General features: G+C 36.7%; 2 pseudogenes; both read right to left on the bottom strand.

Moving 5' to 3' along the window:
- Positions 1-6,069: 6,069 nt before the first annotated feature.
- Positions 6,070-6,805, bottom strand: LOC122138950 (annotated as a pseudogene).
- A 3,331-nt stretch (positions 6,806-10,136) lies between these two features.
- Positions 10,137-13,926, bottom strand: LOC109073744 (annotated as a pseudogene).
- Positions 13,927-19,015: the final 5,089 nt, after the last annotated feature.

The raw sequence follows: 19,015 nt of genomic DNA, 5'->3' as shown, positions 1-19,015 counted from the left end.
ATATAATATATATATATATATATATATATATATATATATATATAAAAAACCCTTTACACACTTGGGAGGATGTTTTTCAACCTATTTTTAAGTTTTCATCGCTAACAGAGGGTAAGTTACAACTTTAAACCTTTCAGTGGACATATATGTTAGCTAAATTTGGTAAAAATAACAAATAAAAATCTTTCTACTTTCTGCATGTAACACTTGAAGCCTTTATGTACAATGCATAATAAAGGTATTCATAATGTATGTTGTAATGCATTATATCTATTTATAAATAATCACAACCAATGTTAAACTGACTCATATTTCTCTCTTATGACTCTTAAGGTTTGTTTGTCATGTGTTTTAATGCAATATACTTTTCAAAGGTGTAACAGTATATAAATAAGTATAAATTATTCATGATATCATACAGTGCATTACATGCAGTGTTTGTAATTAATTATTGTAATTGAATTACTTTCCCTTAAAATGGTAATGTAAGGGATTACTCTTCATTTTTCTGTAATTTATTTAGTTACTTCTAATGTAATTGCAATAAAATGTGCATAGAACAATTTTATATATATACCAATACTGGATTTTAACATCAAAAGTTGACATCTAATGTTAAAATAATGTAACCATCTCCCTTTAAATACTGAAGTCAGTTCAAGAATAATTTATGCAATTTTATATTATTTATTTACAGAATTGAAAGAGCAGTTCCATCTCTAATCTTGTATTGTTCAATGGTTGATATGGAATTTAGAAAGCTATTAGTAGTAATGCAATACTTTTTAGAGAGAGTAATTAGAACGGTATAATTACACTGTTGAAGATATAGTTAGCTTGTAATTAATTGCTTTTTACATTTTTAACACTGATTACAAGATATAATTAATGCATTAAAAATACTTTTATAATGCATTATGTATAAATGCTTTAAGTAATTTCCTTTTAATTCAAATTGGCATAGTTAGGTGCTGAATATATTTAATAAACCTCTCTTTGTATAAGTGTCAATGAATAAAAACAGATAAAAAAATATCTTATAAAACCCAAAGTACACTCATAAAAATCTGCGTACAGGGCATAATTTGAATGCATGCTCTACTTGACCTGGAAGAATCTTGTTTGTTTTAAAAAAAAGCAGAAATGTAGTATATTTTTGCAAGAGTTTAGAAGGTTTTCATGAAGACCTGTGACCTGCGGCTGGGTAAAGGCTTTAAAGATGTGTTACCAAAATATCTCGTACACTCATCAAAACACAATCAATTGTGAGTGTATAGTGTACTTGATAGGTGGACTGTTTAACCTGGAAGGGTCTACATCTTCTTACAGAACTATAACAGAGGAAGTGTTGGCGTGTGGAGGGGGGGTCGAGTAGTAGTTCAGGGGAACATGAAGAGCTGGGTCACAGAGCATGGCCTGAAAACGTGTTGGAGTTAAAAAGCTGACATCCCAGAAAGCCAAGGTCTTGGTTCTTTTCTCTGGAGTCTCCACACGTCATGCTTGATGACACAAAAAGGGCTTCCACCAGTAATGGAGGCGCTCTGTAGTTAATGGCGTCTGTTTACGTTGCGGAGTTGTATGTACTTTCTATACGTCACGTCATGTGTCTGGAGCTGCTTTGGAAATAACTGTGAATGTTATGCCTTGTTGCTTTTGCCAAAAAAGAGAAATCGGGAAAGGCTTAATTTTGAATTACATTTTTGATAAAAAAAAAAAAATTGCATGCTTTCACGCAGAGGTAAAAATCTAATCATCGATGATGTTTTCATTCATTAAAACTTGAACATTTTTATTGTGCTGTGGTAACTTTAAGAATTTTTTTTTTTTTTTTTTTTTGTGCAAAGGTATATTTTGCATGTTCTCTGTGTTGGTTTTGTTTGGAAAATTCTGTGCACTTTTTTTTTTTTCTTATTTGAAGTGGAAGGAAAAATTAATCTAGTCTGTAAAGCGTAAAACTTTAAACTTAAAACTTTTGATTTGCATTCTATTAAAAAAACACAAGCCATTGATGACATTATACATAGAAATATATATTATATTATTATTGAAGCACCATTTTTTAAATAAGAGAATATTTTAGTATTTTTAGTATCCTATGTTTAAATAATTAACTAATTTATTTTACTTTTTATTTTATTTTTTGTCCAAACGCTGTTTTCATTGGTAGTGATTATATCTGCAGTTATGATGCTATATGATACTCTAATTTTTTCAGTTGTATTGTTAGCTACATTTAAAATAAAAAATTTAGTTTAAATATCTTTGCTTGCAAAAATACTTTAAAAAATTGCATGATTTCAAAGCAGAGGTTAAAAATTCTAATAAAATCAATCGATCGAAGATGATATTTTCCGTTCACCATTAAAAACTTGACATTTTTATTGTGCTGTAGTAACTTTTTTTTTATTGAATTTTTAATTTTGTGCCATAGTATATTTTGCATGTTCCCATTACGACATTATACACTTGAATATAAGCCTATATTATTACTGAAGCAACCAATGTTTTTAATAAGAGAGTATTTTAGAGTCTCCTTTAGTATCATATCATTTTTTAAAATGATGTAACTATTTTATTTATTTATTTAGTCCAAGATGCTGTTTTCATTGATAGCAAATTATATATACAGTATCTTGCTAATGTTATTTTTGTGACATTTTTAAATAAAACATACATTGTACAAGAGATAAAAATCCTGTAACTCTTATGTTGTTCTACTAAAATTAAAGTACATTTGACTCTGTGGTGTCTCACACACACACACACACACACCACACACACCACAACACACACACACATTTCTTTTAACATAACATGCCATTTTGTCCTTAAAGTTGAAACAAATAGTTTTGAGTGTATTTTCCACTTAATCTCTTACTTTTCATTTAGGTGCATAACATTTATTTTAGTTAATGTCCATCTTTTATGTCAAATACTGTAATGTAAGATTTGTACTGTGTCACATTTTTTAAATAAATGAATATACACTTACAGTGAATCTTTTTGTCTTTTATAACAGTGATGGCCAGTAAATGTGTTTTCGTAAACTGAAAAAACTGAGACTGAGATGACGTGTGTTCAGAGCGGATGTGGATGTATTATTCTGTCAGACATGTTTAGACAGCGTTTTTGTCTGTTCTGTGAACATCATCCCTGTCTTCGCGATCATTCCTGACGTGAATATCAGTGAAACTTCACCTTATAGTAAATCATGAAATCATGTGTGTTTTATTTCCATACAAACTGCAGTTATTCTGCTGACAAATTATCATTAGTTCAGTGTCTCTGGTGTCACATTTTGTAGATTTTTGAATAATTCTGTTCATCTGACAGAGTCAAGTTAAGGCATTCAGCAGGTGTGCTGATCCCTAACTATCGACCCATAATGCCCTTTTCATGCTAGTGAACCTTGTTCGGTTGTGCTTAGAGGAAAGAGCTTTGCAAATTAAGAAGCGGTGTTTGTGTGTCTCCAGTGGAGACCTGAGAATGAGCCCTTAAGACCCTTTCTTTGGTGTTCAAGGGAGCTCTCTGTCAGAAGGAGGTCTTAAAGGAGGTCGTCTAATGAATTAATGTCGCATGCTCAGCTGTTTATTGTACTAGCCTGCATACTTTTCAGATAATGTAAAATAAATAAACACACATGTATAAATGGGCCTTGTTTGAATCTGAACAGTAAAACTGTATTTGCTGTTGGCAAAGCCTCATTTGGATATAAATCAGAAGATTCATAAAACTTGTAATAATGTTTTATTTATTTAAAAAATTGATGAGTTAACAGTTTCTTCCTTTGGTCAGCTGGCTATTAGCTTCTAAATGCTTCAGATTAATGTAAAATAAATTAATGGGATGAATTAATGAATACCCTTGATGTAATTTAAACAGTAAAACTTAGTAAAAAAGACAGAAAAAATTGGCAAAGCCTCATTTAGCTCTAGATCAGAAGATCCATAACTTTCAACAAATAAAGTACTTAAATATATAAGTTCAGTAAAAGGGACAGAAAAGGTTGTTGTAGTAGGCTCTGAATCAAGTTTCTTCTAAAACTTTTAATTAACAATTATTATCATTATTATTATTTTTGCTGTAGGCTACACACTAATTTACAAAGCATGTATAAAAATATACAGAGGTGTTTAGTGGATTGCAAAATACCTATACGACCCTATTAACCTAAATTAATTAAAAATAAATGGTTTTAAACACGCCCAAAACTTGTTTTTAATAACAGACTGTTTTTAGATCTAGCACTTGTTTATTTTGGGTCATGTATTATGTAATATTCGGGTCTGTATGGTAAATAAAGTGCAGGGATTGTTGTAGAAACGTAAGAGCGAGCTGTGAATTGAGCATCTGGTCGTCCGTGAGTCCCTCCCTCTGAACCGTCTTTGTCCGATCACATTAATGTCGCTCTTCTCTCCTCTGAAGGTGTCTGGAGTTTTTTGGACTTCATATTGTCTGTGCCTCACTGAGAGTTTCACTTCTGCTTGATCCGGGGACACGTGGAGTGCTGAAGTCTCAGGAACATCTGGACAGTAAGGTTCAGCATTATTTCTACTGGAAATGGGGTCAGAATGACCCGTCAACCGATTTAGCGGAATGTTGCGTAAAGGCTCAGTTATATCTTAACGTTTTTATTACCATAATTATATTAATATTTGTGGTTTCGTTATTTGCCTGGGATTGAGACTCTCTGGCGCGTTATAACCTTTGTGTGTGTGCACGCGCGTGCATGAACTAGGCCTATATAAGTGACGCAATAATGAAAAGTATATTATTGCATAATGCGTTGCCACGACCTAAAATATTCCAAGCAGTACGGCTACTATCTTAAACATTTCTAGCATGCATAAACTTAAATGCATAGCATGCAGGTACACATGCATTGATATTAATATGCGTACGTGAAGCTAAATCCCCTCGAGTGGGGTGAGGTGTGTTGCATGACTAGAAAATGACGCATTGTGCTTCATACAGAAATATTCCAATACTTTATTTCTTTGTTCTGAACGGAAGGTTCAGGCATATATACAAGAAAAAAAAAAGACAAACGTGTACAAATCTGCACCGTTAAAAAGACAACTAAAGGTCAGAACTAATAAATCACATGTTGGTTAAAAGGGAAATAAAACCGCTCTAGAAATCACATTTCGGATTTGCACAGAGAGTTGAAAATAATGGCTTCAGAATGTCAGCCATAACAAATGAATTGCGGGGATGTTTATATTAAAAAGAAAAAAAAAAGCATTAAAGATCTGTCTTTGGGGCCTGAATCACCTCCATAGCGTAAAACTGTAACAATAAAATACAGTTAAATACTGTTATGTGTGTAAACAACAACCGTCGTGTCGTGCACAAAACACGCATTTTACGTGACAGTATGTACATATATAAACTCAATCCCAACACAGAGTTCCATTTAAACCAGTGCATTATTCAGTAGCTTAGCTTTACTATAGTAAGTCTTACATGACCTCTCTGAACACAGGCCCACACTAAACGAGCAGGCTAATTCAGAAAACATTGCATAATGATGTATATGTAGTACCATATTTCAGGTTTACACAGCGACTAATAATAAATTAAATATTTTTCATTGTCAGAACGCACACCTGATGAGAAGGTCCAAGCGCTCAACCACTGATTTAAGAATTAGGAAGGCGCATTGGGTCACAGTTTCCAGACACATAAATAAAACACAGGAATTAGTCATACTAAACGAATAATATATGTTCCAAACATCTAATAATAATGGTATCCCACACTAACCGCACAGTAACAAGGGATAAAAAACATTTCGAATAAATACAAAACCATCATTCACAACGAAATACTATAAATAATATTTTTTTAGAAAAAAAGAAAGAAAAACAAAAACACCGCCCTGGTTATTGCCTTTGGCATAACCATCACACTACTTTAAACTAAAAAGAAAATAAACCAAAAAAAAAAAAAAAAAAAGAAAACAGACGCACAGTCCTCACACACAAGGACTGCTTGCACATTTCGTGGCGAGGTTTTTCTAGGAAAGTTTGGATGTTCCCATTGGATAGTGCGAGGGGCGCGCAACGCTCAGCTTAGGAAACGAATTGGGCGCGCGACGCGTTTGTGTGGAGACAGAAGTCCGCCTAGAAAGTGGTGCTGTGAAGGACGGTAACTGGTTCTAGGGAATCCGACAGCAGCGGGGACGGAGAGCTGGAGATGCAGTATCCTGGAGCGCTCGGGAGCGCTGCGGCTGGCTGCGCACCGGGTACTGTAGAGTATCCATTGTGCCCTGAAAGTAATCCGGCGGCGGGGACGAAGGAGACACACCGTAAACCACGTTGATACTCCCTCTAGAGGCTCCCAGAATGGGGGCGGACCATGTCCCCCGTTTTCCCGAGCGGCTCCACGCTGTGGATTAAGTAACGACCCGTACGCGTGTCCCTGGTTAAGAAATCCGTGCGAGGAGCCGTTTATAAGTGCTAATGGTGAAAGGGGGTAAAACGGAGATAGCTGCCAATAAGCGGGGTTGCTCGGGCGTTCGCCAATTCAAGAAGAGAGGGCGCGAAGAGGAGGCCCTCTTTTCAGTCACCAACTTTCCCCGCCGAGGTCGCCGCTAGACGCCGGCGGAGCTTCCCGGTTTTTCCGACGAATAAACACATCATCGCTTGGACAAGGATCCAACATCCAGTAGTTCCCTTTCCCAGGGATTCGTCATCATGCCGCGGTACCTTTCACCAGACACTTATGGAGTGGCTCAGATTGTGGCCTGGATGGAGTTTCTGCAGCCCTGCTTGTGCTCCCGGTAATACGGGAAGTTCTTCATGATGCAACCCGTAGATGACCGTGTTGTAGCTGTGACTGTCCCGTCTCTTCAGGACTCGCTCGTGTCTTTGGCCATCATTGATGACGTCGCGTGTTGGTAGCTGCAATCGGAGGTTTGTGTCTAATTTCTTAGCCTTTTTAGAACGCTTGCTCCTACCCGTCTCGTCTGCCGGAGTAGTCCATCTCGGACAGCGTCCGGGGTGGTTTGTCCAAGTACGGTGCCGCCGTGCTGCCGCTTGCGCGCTTCGCGACCTACATCTCAAAATTTGATGGGAGTAGGAACAGGCGCTTGATACGGAACGATGTCGACTTCTGAACCATGATCGGCTCACATGTGGAATCTCCCAGACCGGGAGATGGACCGACAAAAGCCGGGGTGTGAAAAACGCAGGAGGTCAGGGGGTTGCGCCACCGGCGGTTGAGCTGCCTGCATTACAGGGACAGGTACTTTTCAATGGACGGAGGACCGACGCGAGGCGAGGGAAATGGTGATTAACCAATCGCTGTCCGGTGCTTACCCACCGACACTCCTTTATATCCAGGGGTAGGGGATGTGAGGAGACGCCGCTCTTCCTACTTCTCTTGCTGGAAGCCTGGACAGTTACAGGTAGTACTCGCTCACTCCGAGCATTATTTGGTGGCGGGGGTCGAGATGGCCGCCGCATGCGGCCCCTGAGATCTGGAGAGTCGCTCTGATCGTCGCCGTGACGACGGGGGGGCAAAGCCAATAGGAGGGACGAATTAATGTGCACACATTACCTTAAACGCACTGAAATAAAGTGTAAAAAGAATGAGCCATAACGCGCAAGTCATTTCGATGAGGGTGAATCAAAGAAGCGCTCTCAAGATATTCTTAATAATAACGCGAGGGGATTAGGATAGTGGGGTTTTAACAAAAAAGAGGGCCAGAAAGCGCGCAATAAAATCTATTATAGCTCGCAATACCAGTGTTTAGGGATATACAAACCAAGTTGCGGATATATTGGGATTATGTAAGTGGGCTTTCCATTAATATAAAAATGATAAAGACTCATAGGCTAATGCGTAAAGGCGCACAGGCTGAGCCAAGGGCGCCTCTAGGGTCATGCCCCCCCCCCGGCGGTTCACAAAATCCACTGAAAAATCCTGTCAGAGAGATGTGCAGAAGTTATGCTGGACACTTTGAAGGTCTAATTTATGTGGTTTTTATTAATTGAAATATAATATAAAGCAAGTGTGATTCCAGTGCGCTGCGTTTCATTTCAATAGGCGGTCAAACATGGGGCGTGTTGTTTGCGGGCGTGTGAAGGGTGGGAGGGTGCTCCGAAGGGGGGGCCATCAGCATTCCATTCTAGTCCTCACCAGTGGGGGACTTGTTTGTGTGTAGCGATTCGTGAGGATGAAAGTTTGTATGTATTCGAATAAGAGCGAAGTGAGGCGTGTAATCTACAAGTAGCTTGTTGTGTTTTTAAATACGCAGTGTGGGGTGGAAGTCTGAATAGAGGGGGGGTTGTTTGTGCACGGGCACACGTGGGTGTTATTTGATAATAAACGACGCTACTAGGTTAAATATCATGAATATAATGTTGTTAAATATCATACATATCTTTAAAGAAATGCATTAGTTTTCGGAACGAGAAACCACTATTTTATTGTCGTGTTCTTGTTGTGAAAGGCTTGCCTCAGCATCTGTGGCTGTGTTGTAGCATTGTCGACTGTGAAAACTATTTGATGTTATAATGCATAAACTGTGTATTCTCAAGGGATGGACAGAACGCGAATGACGCACTTAGTTTATTTAGAAAAGGTATCAAAAGAAACATCGAATGTCTATAAAACAAAAAAGGATGAAATAAATAAGAATCTGTTTTTAAGAGAATGCCGAAAAATGGATAAAATATATGACAAGCAAAAGACGATTGATTTTAAATTTATTTTTATTCAACAACAACAACAGTTCGTGTTATAATAATCCCAATCTTTTTATGGACACATTACATTTTGTGGTATTTTTCTAAATAATGATATCATCCCTAACCACCCAGCTCAAACGGACAGGCGCGCTGTCAGTTACCCGTACGACACTTTAACATTAATGAAAAATATAAGTTGTGGTGTGAGTTATGAAAACTGTTTTGCAGCCCAAACAATAAAAAATGTTTTGGTTTTATATATATAGCTACAGTACTTCTAGCCCACGTTTTCAATTGACTTCTGAATAACAAGCTTTAATCGAGTCATAACACAGCTCACTATGTTCACGCGTCCACGTAATTTTTTATTAGTAATAATGAATTATTCTTCTCAATACCACGGGATATTGTCAGTAAAATTGTTTTAATATATATATGAGTGTTATTTTGCTTTCTTCTCTTTTCTCAACTTAGAGGCGAGGTGACTAAGAGACAAAAATGATTGCCAGCTAGTTGTGCGGGGCGTTACAACCGTTTAAGATTTTATCAAAGCCCTTCCTTCCAATCAACACAGAAATGCTAAGAAAACCCAAGCAAATGTTATGAGTAAAAAAACACAATAGTATCTATACGAGCCTAGTTGTCATTGCCTCGTGACGGTCTCGTATTAAATGGTCCTGTTTTTTTCAAGCGCTTTTTACACCTTAAATCTAATCGAATCCTCCCTTAGTAGATTAAAAAAGTATATGATGATTGTGCTTGGCTAACCCTCCATGCGTAAAAACTGTAAAATAAATACAGTTAAATACTGTTATGTGTGTAAACAAAACCCGTGTCGTCACAAAACAGCATTTTACGTGCAGTCTGTACATATAAAACTCATCCCCACAGAGTTATTTAAAACCGGGCCCTTAATTCAGTAGCTTAGCTTTACTATAGTAATCATTACATGACCTCTCTGAACACAGGCCCACACTAAACGACAGGCTAATTCAAAAAAACATTGCATATAGATGTATATGTACCATATTTCAGGTTTACACAGCTAAAATAAAATAATGTTCATTGTCAGAACGCACCACCTGAGAAGGTCCAAGCGCTCAACCCTGATTTAAGAATTAAGGCGCATTCACCAGTTTCAGACATAAATAAAAAAGGAATTAGTCATACTAAACGAATAATTTCCAAAAATCTAATAATATGGTATCCCCAGTAACAAGGGAATAAAAAACATTTCGAATAAATACAAAACCACCTTACAAAGAAATACTATAAATAATATTTTTTAGAAAAAAGAAAGAAAAACAAACACGCACGGTTATTGCCTTTGGCATAACATCACAAAAATCAACAAAAACTTAAATAAAAAAAAAAAAAAAAAAAAAAACAGACGCACAGTCCTCACACAAAAGGACTGCTTGCACATTTGTGGCGAGGTTTCTAGGAAAGTTTGGATGTTCCCATTGGAGAGGGCGCGCAACGCTCGCTTAGGAACGAATTGGGCGCGACGCTTTTGTGTTGAGACAGAAGTCCGCTAGAAAGTGGTGTGTGAAAGGACGGAAAGTGGTTCTTAGGGAATCCGACAGCAGCGGGGACGGAGAGCTGGGAGATGCAGTATCCTGGAGCGCTCGGGAGCGGCTCCCGGCTGCTGCGCACCCGGTACGTAGATCCAGGGTCCCCTGAAAGTAATCCGGCGGCGGACAAAAGGAGACACACCGTACCCGTTGAAAACTCCCGCTAGAGGCTCCAAAATGGGGCGGAATGCCCCCTTTCCCGAGCGGCTCCACGCTGTGGAAGTAACGACCCGTACGCGTGTCCCTGGTTAAGAAATCCGTGCGCGGAGCCGTATAGTGCGAAGGGGTGAAGGGTTAAAAAACGGAGATAGCTGCCAATAAAGCGGGTTGCTCGGGCGTTCCCCAAAAGTCCAAGAACGAGGGGCGCAAAGCGGAGGCCTCTTTCATCACCAACTTTCCCCGCGAGGTCGCCGAGCGCCGGCGGAGCTTCCGGTGGTTCCCGCGATAAACACATCATCGCTGGAAGGATCCAACATCCAGTAGTTCCCTTTCCCAGGATCGTCTAATGCCGCGGGCCCTTCACGAAACACTTATTGAGGCTCGATTGTGCCGGAGGGAAATTTGCCAGCCCTGCTTGTGCTCCCGGTAATACGGGAAGTTTTCATGATGAACTCGTAGATCCCGGGTTGAGCTTTGAGCCGCTTCTCAGGACTCTGTCTGATGGCCATCATGATGAGCGCTTTGTAGTGAACGGGGGTTTGTCGAATTTTTTTCCCTTTTAGACGGCTGCTCCTCCGCGTCTCGCTGCGGGGAAAGGTCACATCTCGGACGCTTCCGGGGGTTTTGGGTCCAAGTCGGTTGCCCCCGGGCTGCCGCTGCGCTCCGCGCCCTAAATCTTCAAACTCGATGGGAGTAACAGGCTTTTGATACTTGAACGATGTCGACTTCTGACCAGGGATCGGCTCACTTTGGATCTCCCATACCGGGCGATGGCAGACAAAACCCGGGTGGTTGAAAAACGCAGGAGGTCAGGCACAACGGCGGGGGGACGCTGCATGCATGACAGGACTTTCAAGACGGGGGAGCGACGGGGTGCGGGGGAAAAATGGTGTTTAACCAAAGGCTCGGTTTTAAACCATACCTCATTCGGGGAGGGGAGGAGGAGCTTTTTCTCTTGCTGGAAGCTGGACAGTCCCGTCTCCGCTCACTCCATCAAGGTGCGCGGAGAGCCCCGTGCGCCCTGGAGTCTGGAGAGTCTTTGTGCGTCACCGAATCACGCAGCCTGAATAGGAGGCGAATAATTGTGCACACTTTACCTGAAACGCACTGAAATAAATTTTAAAATGTCCAAAAACTAAAGCATTCGTGAGTTGAATCAAAAGTGGCGCTCTCAAAGTTTCTTTAATAATACTTCGAGGGGATTCGGATAAGTGTGTTAAAAAAATAGGGCATAAGCGCGAAATAAAACCTATCTGATACAATCCCAGTGTTGTGTATTACAACCAGTGCGGATATTTTGATTGTAGGCTTTCCATGAATAATAATGAATATAATGTGGCGTTAAAGGCACAGGCTGACCCAAGGGCGCCTCTAGTGTCAGCGGGGGTCACAAACCACTGAAATCCTGCAGAGGAGTGCAGAAGTTATGCTGGACACTTTGAAGGTCTAATTTATGTGGTTTTTATTAATTGAAATAAAATATAAAGCAGGTGGATTCCATTTGCGCTGCGTCATTCATCTCAAACAGCGTTTTTGCGCGGTGGGAAGTGAACCGGTGGCCATCTAACAGTTAGTCCCCACCCGTTGTTTACTTGTTTTTTTTATCGATCAGTTAGTATGAAATTTTGTATCAGAATAATCTTAATTTTGCGTTTAATCTACAATAGCTTTTGTTTTTAAATGAGCATTTTGAATTCGAAATAAATGTTTTTTTTTTTTTTTTCACTTCACACTTGGGTTTTTTGAGAATAAACGACTATTAGGTTAAATATCATGAATATAAATTTTTTAAATATCATACATATCTTTAAATAAAGCATTTATTTCGGAACCGAGAAACACTTTTTATTGTCGTGTTCTGTTTGAAGGCTTTCTCGCATCTGTTGCTGTGTTGTAGCATTGTCGACTGTGAAAAATTTTTTGATTTATAATGCTAAACTGTGTATTTTAATGATGACAAGACCAATCGACACTTTATTTTATATTATCAAAGAAACATCGAATTTTCTAAAAACCAAAAGGATGAAATAAATAAAAAATCTGTTTTAAGATAATGCCCAAAAAGGATAAAATATGCAAAGCAAAAGACTATTATTTTTAAAATTTTTTTTATTTAACAACACAACAGTTCGTGTTATAATAACTCCTGCTTTTTATGTGCACATACATTTGTATTTTCTAAATAATGAAAATCACCTACCGCGTTTAAACGACAGTGCTCTTATTACTACCGTAGCAATTTTAATTAATGAAAAATATAATTTGTTGAATTTATGGAAAACTGTTTTGCAGCCCAAACAATTTAAAAATGTTGGGTTTTATATAAATAGCTACATACTTTATGCCCACTTTTCAATTGGGCTTTTAATAATCAAGCTTATCGAGTTATAAAACAGCTCCGTTGTTAAACCTAAAAGTATTGTCTTGTTATTTATAATGAATTATTATTTAATACGACGGGATATTTCAGTAATATTGTTTATAATTATAGTTTATTTTGATTTCTTCTATTTTCAACTTAAGCATTACTAGAGACAAAATGATTCCAGCTAGTTGTCGAGCGGTTTACAACCGTTTAAGATTTATCAAAGCCCTTCCTTTCCAATAAACCCCAGAAAATGCTAAGAAAAACAAGAAATGTTTGAGTAAGAAAACACAATAGTACATACGAGCCTATTTTCATTCTCCAAATCTGTATTAATGGTCTGTTTTTCAAGCGCTTTTTACACCTTAAATCAATCGAATCCTCCTGTAGTAGATAAATAGTATATCATGAGTTACATGGGTTTATATATATGTGTCTCTGTGTGTGTGTGTGTGTTGGGGGTGGTGTGTGTGTGTGTGTGTGGGGTTGGGGTGTTGTGTGTTTTGTGTGTGTGTGTGGTGTGTTATTTTTAACAATGAAGCAGCAGGAACATGTTTGAAGTAGACCAAAAAATATATAGCTATTAAAAAATAATAGTACACTTTTTTTTCAAGTACTGCGATGCAAATGAACTTTACAAAATATTTTAAATATTATTATCATTTGAGGTCATATATATACAAATAGGTCATTCGTGCCAAAATGAGTAATTTGCAGTGACTGTTAATCGTTTCAGAGAGTTATGACCGACATTGTTTACATACATGAAGAACCCCCCAAACACACACACACACACACACACACACACACACACACACACACTGTATGTACATGTTTGTTTATGTCCATACAAGCGCTGCGTGAATTGTAGCTGGCCTCGAGGCTTCTTTTGAAACTTTTTGCCAAAATATTTAATGCCAAACCTACAGCGCGCGCGCGCAACACACCCACACACCCCACACAAGAGCACATGAAAATGACGTGCAAAGGTTCAATAAAAGGTCACACTACACTAAAAGCACGGTGATGCTGGGGTTTGTCTTCAGGGTTAAGGAAGGGCCTCTATGGGCCTGTCCTGGATTTGAGTCGTTTCTCACTGTGGTGAACCAGCATCCACCAACAGGAGCTTCATGATGATAAATGACATCTCTGAGACTGACCTTGCGTTTAAACTGACATGTGTATCGCTTTTTTTGTTAAGCTTCCTCCTTATAATCACCAGACTGAACCTGCTGCGTGAGAAGCAGAAGCAGTTAACCTTTGTGAATCTTTTTGTTTTGAATCAATTTTCGGAACGCGTGCCAAAACCCTGATTTCATTAAATGAAGCATCGCAACCTTTCGAAATTTACGTTGATCAAATTAATCAGAAACACAAAGCATTTAATGAATCAGCAGATATTATAATTTACAAGGGTGTTGTGATTTTTGCCTGTTTTACTCAAAAGAGAATATAGGAAATCATAACTTCATTAATTATGTTTCCTTCTAGCTAAATATCCATACATGGACAAAAATCTGGCTCCAAAAAAAACCTTTTTTAAAAAAACCCAAAGATTATCTAAAAACTTGGCCCACAAACTATTCAAAGTTCTGTTCTTTCCTAATGCGGGAAAATTTTTCCCTTAATTTTTTTTCCATCCTAGGTGTCCTCCCCCAAGGTAAAAAAAATTTGGGTTTTCCTTAAACCAAAAGTTAATCATGGTTTTTCCCAAAAATGCTGCAAGGGTTTTTTTTTAAACAGTAACAGCAAAAAACCTTTTTTAAAAGAAAAACGGTCTTGAAAACGGGTTTTAACTCCCTTTTTAAAAAAATATAATAAAAATTTTAAATTTTAAATTTTTTTAGGGATTTTTTTTTTTTTTTTTATTCTTTTTCTTTTTTTTTTTTTTAAACTTTTTTGTTTTTCAACTATTTTTTTTGTTGAAAATGGTTTGATTTTTTTGGGTACTTTTTTTAAAAAAAAAAAAAAAAAATAAAAATCAGAAAAAAAGATGAATCTTTTAATTCAAAACCCCGTTTTTGAAGGGGGGTTCTGTGAATTTTTTACAAGATCAAATTTTTGGAAGGCGGATCTTTAATTGGGAAAAATTTTTTTCCCGAACCCCCCCAAAAAATTTCCGATCTGATTTTTGAAAAAAAAGATTCACAGAACTGCTCAAATTTTCCCGATCTAAATCAAATGGTTCCCCGACCCAAGCCCCCAAAGGGCCCCGATCTAAAATCAAATGATTTGCGAAAAATAAACCGATTGGCCGGTTAGCGGGGGAAAAAAAAAGTAAATCATTTTGAAACGCAAGGGTTTTAAACCCCTGTTCCGGACTTTAAAAAACCCATTTCACCCTCACTTTAGGCCTACCTGTTTTTTAAAAAAATCATTAAAAAAAGCGATGGAAAAATTTGAAAAGGGAATGGCGGGTGTAACACCCCGTAAATAAAAAAAAGGGCGGCTCAGGGGAAATGACCACTAAATTTTAAATGGTTTGTTGTTCTTTCCGCCCTTTTTTCGTCTTCGGGCCGTTTGACTTGAAAAAATTTTCAGCACTACTGCGGGCTTGGCTCCTAGTTTTATGACATTAACTGAAATTTTAAAAAAAAAAAAAAAAAAATATATGATGTTAAAAAATAAAAATAACAATATTTCAATTCCAAAGAGAACAACCAACACAAATCTGAACATGCATGTAAATGGTTTACTGCTAATTAAGAAACACTCCTTTTAATATGACAACCCAGCAGCTAAAAATACATGTTAGATGGAACATTGTGCATTATGATCGAGTTTGTATAGCTTAATTCACTATTATTTTAAAAAAAATAGTTTTAAGCTGCAGTTCAGTTGAAAATAATTTGAAAGCATCCAGTCATGTCATACCATTTAAGTGATTGTTCAATTTATCAGTATATATGTCTACATATAGGAAATTATTCTTGTATCTTATTGTATTAGTCTATAGGGTGATAGTCAATGAAAAAGAGCAGATGAACATGAACACAAAACAGCAGCAACAGAAGCTAAACTTTATCATTCAGCCGAACTCTGCACGTATTTTTTAAACATTCAGTTTCTATGTTTTTACACATGTATTAAATGTGTGTCCCTGAAAGCGCTTCTCAGGTAATATTAATAGTATGACCTATTTCAGATGTGGCCAAAATTACAACAAGGGGTTACACACCACCCAAATTGATTGTTTGATCAAAATTATTGCTGGGACAATTAGTCGCTGGATATTGGATGCATGTCATAGCACCCCTAATTCTACACCCTTGAAAATTTGGGATTCATTTGAATTGCAATATTCAAAAACGTGACAATATTCCTCAATTTGACTGGTTTAGTACAACACAGACAGACCACAATAATGGCAGCAATAAACAAATACATAATGGGGCCCATAAAAATCCCTCTTAACACCAATGACACATAACAAACAATAATGACCGAATCAACAGCAGTAGCCTGAATAACGCTTGTAAACAATAACTGCATGATTTATTAATGGTGCAGTGCCTTTTTGAATTCACAAAAATCTCACAATCGCAACATTGTTCAATATGAACTGCTTGTTCAGACGAATCTGGGATCATTTGGGGGAATATTTTTGGTCTAATTCACTCTCTTTGAAACTAAGTACGCTGAATTATTGAATGGAATTTTAGGATTTTCTACTGTACTATTACAGTCTGTATTCATTATCTCTCTCTCTCTCTCCCCCTCTCTCTTTTCTCTCTTCTCTCTCTCTCTCGTTTTGTTGCTGTTCTCTCTAATAGGGGCTGTTTAGAGCTGGGAGAACCCGGCAATGCATCGATTAACAGATAAACTGTGCTTGAGACAGTAGTTTGCAAGAGTAAAATAATTGTAGCTTTTTTTTTACATTTCTTACAAATCTACCCGGGGGAAGTCTCAAATGAAAAAAATCCCTTTTTAACACTTTTTAAAACCTTACATCTATGTTCTGGTTTAAAAAGAGACCAGAAATATCATCACTCACAACTTAACTGATCAGTGTAGGTCATGTCAATGGTCCTGTGGTGTGACAAATTTAATTTTTAGTTCAACGTCAAATATTCCATGTAGCCTTTCAATTGATATAAGCCCATGCATAGCCGATAAATATGAAAGAATAGAAAAATGCAGTTTAAAATTATTGAAAATATACAATTATTAAAACAATGACTTTTAACAAATAACAAATAACCATGCCATCAAAATATTGTAAAACCTTGTACCCAAGGATCTGTCATTCATGTTAAATTCAAATAAAATGATAAATTCAAAGGCATCAAAACTCCAGACGCATAAGAAATATAATAGACATACAAAATTTTTTTTATACTGAATATTAAAAATATTTATTATTTTAAATTTTTCTCTGTCTCTCAAGCGGAGAGAATATTACTTTATTATATGTTTACACCCTGGACTAAATCATATGCTACATCATATAAAACTGTAGTTTGTTGTTCTTTTAAACATTATATTTTCATGATATCATGAATGCTTTGTTTTTGGTATTTCGTTATCTAACACAATGACATTTTAGTGTGATTAATGTCTAAATACTGTTTTTGGTGCAGCTCATCTTATGTAGAGCAAAAAAATTGGCAAATCAGACGGTCCTGATTGGAGTTTGATGCTCAGCACCCCTCAAAAAAACCTGCGGGGCACTTTAGCAGCGATTTCATAAAGCCTTTTAAAACCCCAGAGAGATTCACCAAAACATTAGAGAGTCAAAACAAGAAACAGTCACAAACAGTGATACAAACCATTCATATCATCAAATAATCACGTTCTTTATTTCCACAAGTGCAGTAGCCTTTAATGAGAAGGTTTTTATTTATTTATTTATTTTTATCTGGGAACTTAAGGACAAAATTGTGCCCAGAATTTCACTACATCTAATGAAACCTCACTTTAAAAACATCCAATCTTGACATATATATAAAAATATGCAAAATTTTCTTTAATGGTTTTGGGTCAGATTTTGATTAGTCTGTTGTTGTTATAATTAGGTTTTTATGAAAACAATAGAAATATGCATATTTAGCTTTTAAAGAAAATGTGTGGGGGTTTGTTTTGTGTGTGTGCGTGTGGGTGTGTGTTTTTGGGTGTGTGGGGGGTGTTGTGGTGTGTGTGTGGTTTTGGGGTTGTGGTGTGTGTGTGTGTGTGTGGTGTGTGTGTTGGGGGGTTTTTATGTCCTACTTTTGTCAGTCTGAGCTCGGGGTTTGGGTTTTTTCGTGGCATACTGGCTCGAAAAAACAAAAAGGGTGGTGTGTGTGTGTGTGGGGGTGTGGTGTGTGTTTTTGTTGGTGTGTAACGTACTCAATCATCGGCACAGCTGTGATATTGCAACCAACGATGAGCACACTATTGGGAGTCTCTAAACTTGCCTTTTTTGGGTTTTGTTTGGCTGTAGCTTCAGATCAAATAGCAAAAAAGACCGCCATCTCACAAAACCTTTGTCTGGTTTGGGATTGTTTTTATGCCTTTGGGACTGAAGAAGTTTTGTTTTTCAGTGTTTTTGACAAAAGTACAAGGCCCCTTTAACATCAACCTAAAACACTTTAATTAATTTTTTTTGTGCATTGTTATTTGGCATTTTTTTGACAGTGTTGTACTGAAAAAGGAGTCAAATAAAATGTCCCTATATTATAATTAGAAATGAAAGTCAAAATTCAATTTTTTTTGACTTTTTTTAAAAATGTAAAATCAAGCATTTTTATTTTTTTTTTTAAAAATGAAAGTATAAAAACACCAAACGTACTCTAAACATATACATTTCATCCTTATATTTTTGCTAGTTTTTCGACTTTAGCTAAAAAAAAAAATTCCCATATAATGTTTAAAAACTTTAAAAATTTTTATAATCCCAAAAACTTTTTTTTTATTTTCTTTTTAAAATCGAAAAAAAAGGAAAATCAAACTCGTTTTTGCTCAATTGATTTTAAAATGAGAAATAATAACAAACTCTTGCATACCACAATATTTTTTTATTTTTAAATTTAGGGGTTTGCTTTTTAATGTCATTTTATTTTATTTTTTAAATTTATATAAATAAAAAAAACTGATTAATCAAAAAAAAAAAAGCTTAAAGACGTTTTGACCTTTGGGCTGACATACTTTTTTAAAAATTTTAAAAACTTTTTTTTACATGTTGAAAAAGAATAAGAAAAATATTATCCCCTTTCAAAAAAAAAAAAAAAAAAAAAAAACCAAAA

This window comes from Cyprinus carpio, chromosome B11 (genome assembly GCF_018340385.1).
Source record: "Cyprinus carpio isolate SPL01 chromosome B11, ASM1834038v1, whole genome shotgun sequence".
NCBI classification, from domain to species: domain Eukaryota; kingdom Metazoa; phylum Chordata; class Actinopteri; order Cypriniformes; family Cyprinidae; genus Cyprinus; species Cyprinus carpio.
Note: the sequence above shows the minus strand (reverse complement) of the source record. Positions and strands in the feature narration are given on the sequence as shown.